Raw genomic sequence first — 8,598 nt, forward strand, 5'->3', positions numbered from 1 at the left:
AAACTAGAAGAGGAAATAGGCTTTCATTTCAGTATCCTAGAGTTTTTCCACCCTCCATATGAACCCAGAAGCATTTTATAGGAGCCTGTGACTTCTGTCATTTGCCAACTCATTTTCCCTGGTGTATTGGCATAGAAGCATGCTGGGCAAAAGCAAAAACCAACCCAGCAAAAACCAGTGACCATGTTTGGATCTAACCTAGTTTGGGAATTGATGGGATGCAGGGGAATCTGAACTGGCTACCCAGTTCTGGCTGTGTGAAAAAAAAAAAATGGCTTCTTTTTAAGCTTATTTATGTACAGATCAAACAAACAGACTTCCAAGTGCTTTCATTTAACTTTGATGCCAAACTTTGATGTCTTCACCATTTGCAGTAATCATTTTTATGTGCATTTACTATTATTTTTTAAGTACAAAATGCCACACATAAGACCAACTTCATTTGAAATACGCAGCATTTTTGCTATTTGAAAACTGCGTTTTTAATTTGTTTCTTATCAGCAGAACACTTCTGGGGCAAAGAGAGCATCAAGTTTAGAATGCCTTTCAGATGACTTAAATTCACATTTTATGTTTGTATTCAGAAGAGCTGGCTAATAGAAGGGTGCTGACATCTTTTCACACTCTTTCTTTGGCATGTGTTATATGCAAAGTAATGGTTACTTTTCAAATGTTTGGTGCTTTGCTCTGTGATGAGTACCCAAAGGTGACATTTCCACACAATTTAATCCACTTGGATCACTGCTCAAAAGCCTTGTGCCCAAGCTGGGGAGGAGAGGTACCCCAGCCTCTCAGGACTAAGATTTAGTTGATATTATCAACCCTTTGCTTTAGATGCAAATACCTACTTTTGTGTGCTTGAAAGCCCCATTACCCCCCCCCCCCCCCCAAAACAGAGGAGCATTTCTCATCCTAGCTCTGTATTTCTGCCAGGCTTTTTCCCCAAGAACATAGGAAGCCAGAGATAAGAGTGAAGCTTTTAATCAAAAGGGGCCTGAATGATTTCTATTGCATTTAATAACCACTTCATCACTGTCACTAGATGAAAGTTCTGTATTGGATTCCATAGCTGACAACAGTGGTGAGGTAGAGGATACTCTTCAATTAGGAAGCGATACCTCTCTCCTTTTAAAACTGATGGAGGAGGACAGTATCTGAAGTTACTTTTTCACTGCTGAACACTCTGGCTAGCTTTAATCTAGGTAGCTCAGAGGCTCATAGCAATCTAGTACCAATAGGATGGAGCTCAGTTTCTATCTATCATTGTATTTAACAGAATTAGGGTCAGAGTGATGCCATGGTCATAATGACCAGAAACCTTCCAAGATTCTGTTAAGAAGACAGTACTAGATGGCTAAGGAAGTTGGGAATCATTCCCAGAAGGCATTTGCTAGTCAGAAACTGAGTTAACTCCGTACTTAGGATTCACTTAAGAGATGACCCCTGGGCTTCCAAAACCAAAAGTAGCTTTTTAAGTTGGGATTCTTGCCATGCTACTCCTGTTTAGAGCACAGCTAACTTTTAGCTCACTGAATCAAGAGCACACCTTCAAGCAGGAAGGATTACCATTCTGCTCCTGACATAGCCACATATATTCCAAACATTTTCTTTGTGTTTGCGTATAGACACTTACAGCCATAAACCTCCCCAGGGGTCTGACTACTCTGAGAACTTCATGTACACACAAACTGCTTATGTTCCTCAGTTGAAGCTACTGGAGTCAACCTGGACCAGCTGCACAAACAAGCCAGCAGAAGGTCACCACACACATAAGAGAAGTCCTCACCGAGCATCTCCTGAAGAGTCTGAAACACTCTGGAAGCGTTAATTCTTCCATCGCTTTGGTTTACAGGAAGCAGTCGAACAGCTCAAAGAGGGGTCAGCAGAGATGCAAGCTCTGAGACTATCCCTGCTAAAGCTACAAGGACGGACAAGATCTACAAATTAAGTGAGGACAGGGAGGGAACTCAGAGGAGGAACATAATTACACAGCTGACTTCCGTGCAGGTGTTAGCACCGCATTTTTCCAGAAACCATTTATGCCATTATCCAAGAGGGCAGAGTAGAGAGGAGAAAGTTTTCCTCTCGAGGGCAGCTGAAGGAGGAAAGCACTGAGAAGCAATCATTAGTAAAATAATTGGCTGCCTGCTTTGCACAGTTGCCACAAAATGTTTACGCTGTCAGTGCCATGAATGTGTTGGCTTGCCAAAGGCACAGCTGTGCCAAGGAACTGTCTGCTGCTGGTGCTGCTGTGGCATTTCACCTTGTAGGTACATGATGCACTCCTGGGTCATCATCCAGATTCCCCTGCTACCCCAGGAACCAGATTGGGAAACTTTATCATTAGTCTCCTTCTGAAACCAAGAATGCTGTAATTGCTATCAGAAATAAGTAAAATACCCAGATCCTACTTCTGATAAACAAAGACACTGAGCTGTCTGATAAAGGATGTGAATTAAGGAGGTCTTAAAAAAGCAGTAATAAATTGGAAGCTTCCATGTCAAAGAATAAGACCTGTTGTTTGTTAATGTTCTAGATAGAAAGAAACACTGATGTCTTACATTCAAGGACAATGATACTGAGTTTATTGCACTGTGCTGGAGTGGAGTAGAAGTGTTATTTAGTGGAAGTATTTTTGTTGCTTTTCTCTCCTCATTTTCCAACTAACTTTAACAACGTACACCTTGAAGAATGAAGAATGTCTTTGCTTCGTACCAGAGGATGGGCATTGAAAAGAGCTCCTAAAAGACCCCAAAAAGTGGTTAACTGAGCACAGGCTCGCTTATGAGCAAACAATCATATTAAAGAAGGGTATGGTCTAGGAAGGAAAGACATGCACCACACGTAACTTATTCATATATTCCATGTGTAAAGAAAGCTTCTAAGAGCACAATCCTGAAAGATGCTGCAGGCTCCCTGCAAGTTACTGCTGCTCTCAGTTCTGGTGGTGTGGAGCATACTCAGCACACTGCACGATTTAATTCTGAGGGCTAACTGATCCAAAAGCCAAACTGTTAAATTAATAAAAGCCCTGCATGCTAGAGCAGGACATGATTAGATTGCCTATGCTGCAGAGAGATTATCAAGTGAATAAATCTAGCATGCGATAGATAAAACAAATACCTATTAAAAATACAAATCTCTCAACACTAGGAACAGAAATGCATTCCCAGCACAGAGTCTGAAAGCCTTCAGAAAGACAGGCGTATCCAGCATCAGAACAGATGGAGATGAACAATAATTGCTTTTCAAGCATCCATCCCCAATGAAGTAGTGAGCACAGGCCCCCTAAAGAGACAGATAATAAAAGTGAAAGGAAAATGAAGAGTATCTTTGAAACACTTAGGATTAGATAAGAATGGATGGGAATCTCAGCTTTCAAATGTGACATAGGAGAGACAAACCCAGACATTTCTAGCTGCTTAGCCGACAGTTTAGTTGCTATTGCCTTGATCTTGGATAGAAATTTTCACTGACTTTTTGTAGGTAAGAGAGGTTTCACCGCACCAGAATTCTGACCCTTAATCTTGGCTCCAGCCAGCCCAAGGTAAATCCAGGTTTCACATCATTTTGTCCCTTCCTTTCACTGACTTTAGAAATTGCTTTCCCCTTCCGGTCACCAAAGTTCCACTTGATTCACACTCAGATTTCTCCAGATATATCTCTGTCATTTTACATTTACCTAGGACCCTGGGCACACTCAGGATGAAACTTAGCAACAGCCCTATTGAAGAGGTTGCCATCAACAGGGCTCGAGTGGCCTCTCCAATTCACATAGGGCAGAAAGCAAAAGCTCTATCAGTTATGATAGAGCACCTTGGCAAAAGGCATTTAGTTGCTGCAAGGGAAACTACCACAGGGCACATGTCCCACCTCCGTTCTGCACCACAGTGGGGCTCAGCTACACCACCTTTCTGGTGAAAACTTTACTGATGTGCAGCCCTATGAAGAATTTTGCAGTACGTTCCGCTGTACTGGAATAATTCAGGGAATTCAAACTCCAGAAGAGAGGGCAGCAGGATGAGACTCATTATTAATGATTTAATCAGCCATTTGTGGGGGTTTCTGGGTTGGTGCCAACTCCACCTTCAGAATTTTAGGACACACACTGCGTGAGGGGAAGTAGGGCTTCTGTGTGCTCTCTCAAGCTGTTCCACTACACCTGATTTATGGCATGACTCCGCTTGTTCTAGCCCGTAACCTTGAGCTTGTAAACTATACAGGGGAAAATTTACTGAGTTCATCTTGAGACACTACTGGGCACTATTTTAAGTGGGGAAAAAAAAGAAGGCAAGTAATCAGGGGCAGCTTGAAGAGTTGTTTTTGAACATCAATCCTTTTATGGCCCAGTGCAGTGCACCTCACAGTCCACTCTGTTTTCACTTAATTAAGGTTTTAATTTACATGGCCAGCATACAGTAAGGGCCCATGTTTGTCTTGCTCTGAAGGAGATAATCAATAGGAGAGGTGTAGACACATTTCACTGCTTGTTAGCTGCATACCCTGATGGAGTTTACCATAATAGCATGTACAAATGCCTTTACTGCACTCTTAGCTAGCCTGTTTGATTAATAACAGAAGCCAGAAAACCATTTTGCAACTTTTCTATTAGGAAAGACAATTATAATCCACACAGCAGAACAACAGCCTAGTGGTAAAGGGGTCCTCATTAGCGTACACTGGAAAGCAACAAGAGCTGGGACACAGCTGCCACAGGTACTTACCGCAGTTCTGATGAGCAGCCTAAAAAGGTCCTGGTTTTTGCATGATCAGGCTGAATATGAGCCAACATGCTCTCATCACAGTTACAGCAAACTGCATACTTGGCTCCACTAAAAGCATGGCCAGATGACCAAGGGAAGTTATCTCCCTTTCATCGGTGCTGCTGAAGCTGTACGAGGAACACTGAATCTCGTTCTTGCTTCCCCACTGCAACAGACAGGGAAACTGGAGAGAGTACAGGACAAGGGCTAGAAAACGAGATCTATGAGGACAGGTTGAAGCTGGCTTGTTCATCCTGCCAAAAAGGTCATTAGCAGGGTGATCTCAGAGCAACAGGAGAGTTACAGTGGGATAGTCAACCACTTCTCAGTAGCACCAGGCAACAGAATGAAGGATGAGGACAACAGAGCTTCAGAGACTCAGGCTGGGCTTTATAAGAGGTTCTCAGGGAGAGTAGCATAGCACTAGTACAGGCTACCAGAGAGGTAGCTGGATTTCCAAGAGACTTAATGCAGTGTTAATAATGGTCCTAAATCCAAGCTGGTTTAAAATAAAGGTATCATATGAACACAAATATGGTTTAAGCCTCCATTTCATTATATTTGGAAAAAAAAAGGCAGTGAATCTAGGTCCATATATGAAAAATTCATTTTACCACACAAAACTCCTACACAATACACAGAAGCAGCACCCACAGAGGCAGCAGTTATTCAGATGCTTTGCCCCACACCTTTGGTTTCAAGAATGCTCTAATCAAGTGTAGGACACAGACATTCAGCTTAATTTCCTCAGCTAGTATCGGAGGTGGATGCCTAATTTGCCCAATATAAAGTTACACTCTCCTTGGCATGTTCTCTTCAATGTCAGTCTGCCCTCTGTATTACCATATAACTTCCCTGAAACAGGAGTGTTGATGTTATAGAGCAAATACAAAATTATCTCTGCATTTGCTGACTATGCCCAGGAGGTATCGTGTTCCTTACTTCAGCCTAGTACTCAAAAGTCAGTTCCTGAAATTCTTCTCTCAAGTTATTTTCCCTAGGTAAGGCTCCAGCAAACACTAACTTGTGTGATTATTATTGCTGTTTCAGTCTCTTGTTTGTTTAGTAACTATTTTAACTTACATGGCTGAAGTGCAGCTGGACAGATGTCACTCGGTAATAACTGCTTGTTCTTTGAAAACCTTGAAATAGGGGCATTTTCAACAGGACTGTATGGTGAAGAATGTCACACTTTGTTCCTATGGTTCATGGAGGATATTAGGAGTAACAGTATTTCTATTTAAAGGAGAATTTTGTTTGCAAATGACTTTCCAGCCTCCCAGCAGTGTGTTTTCATAGGGACTGGAAGAAAGCAAACCGTGATTCCTGTTGTTCCTTCACTCCAGTGGCTGAAGGACTGTCCAAGCAACTCCGCAATGCGGTGGCAGCACTGTTACACACCTCCCGTTTGTGCAAACAAGAGTAATGGGAAGATTTGTGCTGTGTGACCTTGATCGAGACAAGTTCATGCCACATACAGTGACACAGCTGAAGCACTGGGCAAAACACGCTTGTCTGGGCACAGATACCACCCAAGCCCAAAACAGCAGTTTCCAGTACAGACCTGAACAGGTCCAGTCACTATCACATTTATCTTCCGTATTTGTCAAGAAGCTGATGACCACTTTATAACACTATCCCTGAGTCTTTTTTTACCTTTGATGAACTACCTCCCCAATAACTGCCCAGGAGTTTTATAAAGGAAGAAAAAATAATCAAAACATCCAAAAACCCATCAGACTGACAGAAGTACTTCAGCTTTCTCACTGGATACTTTAAAATGCTTGTGAAAACTTGCTGTTGGGCTTGTTAACTTTTCCTCAATTAAACCTCCCATTGCTGAGCACAGCTCACAGTGCTGCTCTCTTCAGATTTCCCTGAAGCCTTACTACACCTTCATGCATACTTGTTCCTTCTCCAGCTTCTGACATCAGCACATACATACATGAGTAGCGAGTTTACAGTGCCCCCAAACGTCACTCATAAAATCAGCATCAAGTAGAGGTGCCACTCTCGCTCCCTCCTGGTGATGGCTCATTTAAGAATGTTCTTTTATTGGAGGTCACAGTAATAAATTATCATCTGCTAAAGACTTGTTGAAGTTAGCATGGCATTTTCTGTCTGAATCCGTATCAAATACTTAACTGAAGTGTAGATGTATCACTTGGCAAGAAAGCATGGTGGAATCAATCCCCCCAGATTTTATTTATATACAGAACTTGACAGTATAAAGTTTTATCTCTAGATCTTAACTGAATTTTATAAAGGTTCAGACAGGTTTTTATAGCAATGTTTTAATGCTTCTATCACAGAAATCACTTCAGACACCAGTGCCAGGCAGAATAAGCCAGCTGAAGCCCCTCATCTCACCAAGTCTCCCATCTTTGTATGTTACTGACATGACCATGGAGCTTCCTTGGCCAGCACCATAAGAATCCATGATAGGTGATGCTTAAGAAGGCAGAAAGGGGTACTAAGGAGTAAGAGGAATGTTGAAAAGCAAGTCACAGTCTTCCCACATAGTATTTTGAGAAAGAAAACAAGAATGAAAAGCAAGAATCTTGCTTTTTTGACTGAGAATTTTAAAAGCCAGGTCTGTTTATCTAAAGGAGCGTCAGGGCTCCTTTTTGCTGCATAACAAACAAGCTGGGAAAGACATCAGTGACATTCTCACTTCTCTCCCCACCTGCAGATTCACAACTATAGTGATGATATATATAACGACACAACCTTGTCTTGGAGGTCCAGAAGGGACCAAAGCAAAATATAGAGCATGCAGGAGAAACAGGCCCTGGAATAAAATATCTAGAAGGCAGATTTTACATGCTTAGATGACAAGGGCTTATTAAGCTTGGCTTTTTTTGCAATTCCTTAGTCTTCTCCCAGATCACTGACTCCAAAAAAAGATTAAGTCATTTAAGTTTGCTACAACTTGTAAGAGATTCAGTATGACAAAAGAGTGTAAGAGCAGCTGGCAGAGCAAAGCAGAGCTGTTTATCACAGCACAACAGAAACAGTTCTTCAATCCCCCATCAGGGACTGCAGAGATAGTTTTATCAGGAACATACCTTTCAGAAAAAAGTTACTAAATCGGAGGTTTAAAGCAGGTAATGTGTCTGAAAATGCACTGCAGAAAACCAGACTGCAAGCAAGCACCCATTAACAATCCCAAGCTATGCATGTACTGCTTGTGTAACTTCACAATCACTCTTTAACATCATGAGACCTTTTCTCTGGTAGCCAAAAGAAACAGCTGTATACAACCTTCATTAAGACACAAAGCTAATTTGTTTCCTTACAGGAACTGTCCCTTTGTCATCATTCGATTACTGCTCAAAGAAAATACCTGTAAGAAAAGCTACCGCTGGTTGGTGTGGTAAAAAGACCCAAATTTAAGCAATTTATCTGACATTCTAATGTTCTCAGAATGGAAAAGGTCTAAATATCAGACATTTACATAAACAAGCAACTACTCATTCTTTTTATGCTGATGTGATTTTATGCTGATATTTTTATCCTGATGATCTCTGGCCATCCCAGTTGAAAATGTGTCTGAGTGAAATGAGATTGCCCCCTAATGACCTCAGCCTTTTTCTCTCCAAAGAGTAATGATAAAAATGGAATTGTTTTCAGAGTCTGGATTTGTATATTCAACAAGCCATTCCACATTAAATCCATCAAGCATCTTACTTGCCTCAAAATTAAAAAAGCAATTTGTTTCCAAAGCAGAACCATTAGTTCACTCTTCAGCAAGACAAGCTTTTCTCCATACTGTGCCTGTTGCCCACACTCAGTTTCCAGAGAACAACCTGAACCCCATGCACCTATCAGACTG

The sequence above is a fragment of the Pezoporus wallicus genome, unplaced genomic scaffold (genome assembly GCF_028554395.1).
Source record: "Pezoporus wallicus isolate ANWC-B61680 ecotype Strahan unplaced genomic scaffold, APGP_CSIRO_Pwel_v1 contig_6354, whole genome shotgun sequence".
NCBI classification, from domain to species: domain Eukaryota; kingdom Metazoa; phylum Chordata; class Aves; order Psittaciformes; family Psittacidae; genus Pezoporus; species Pezoporus wallicus.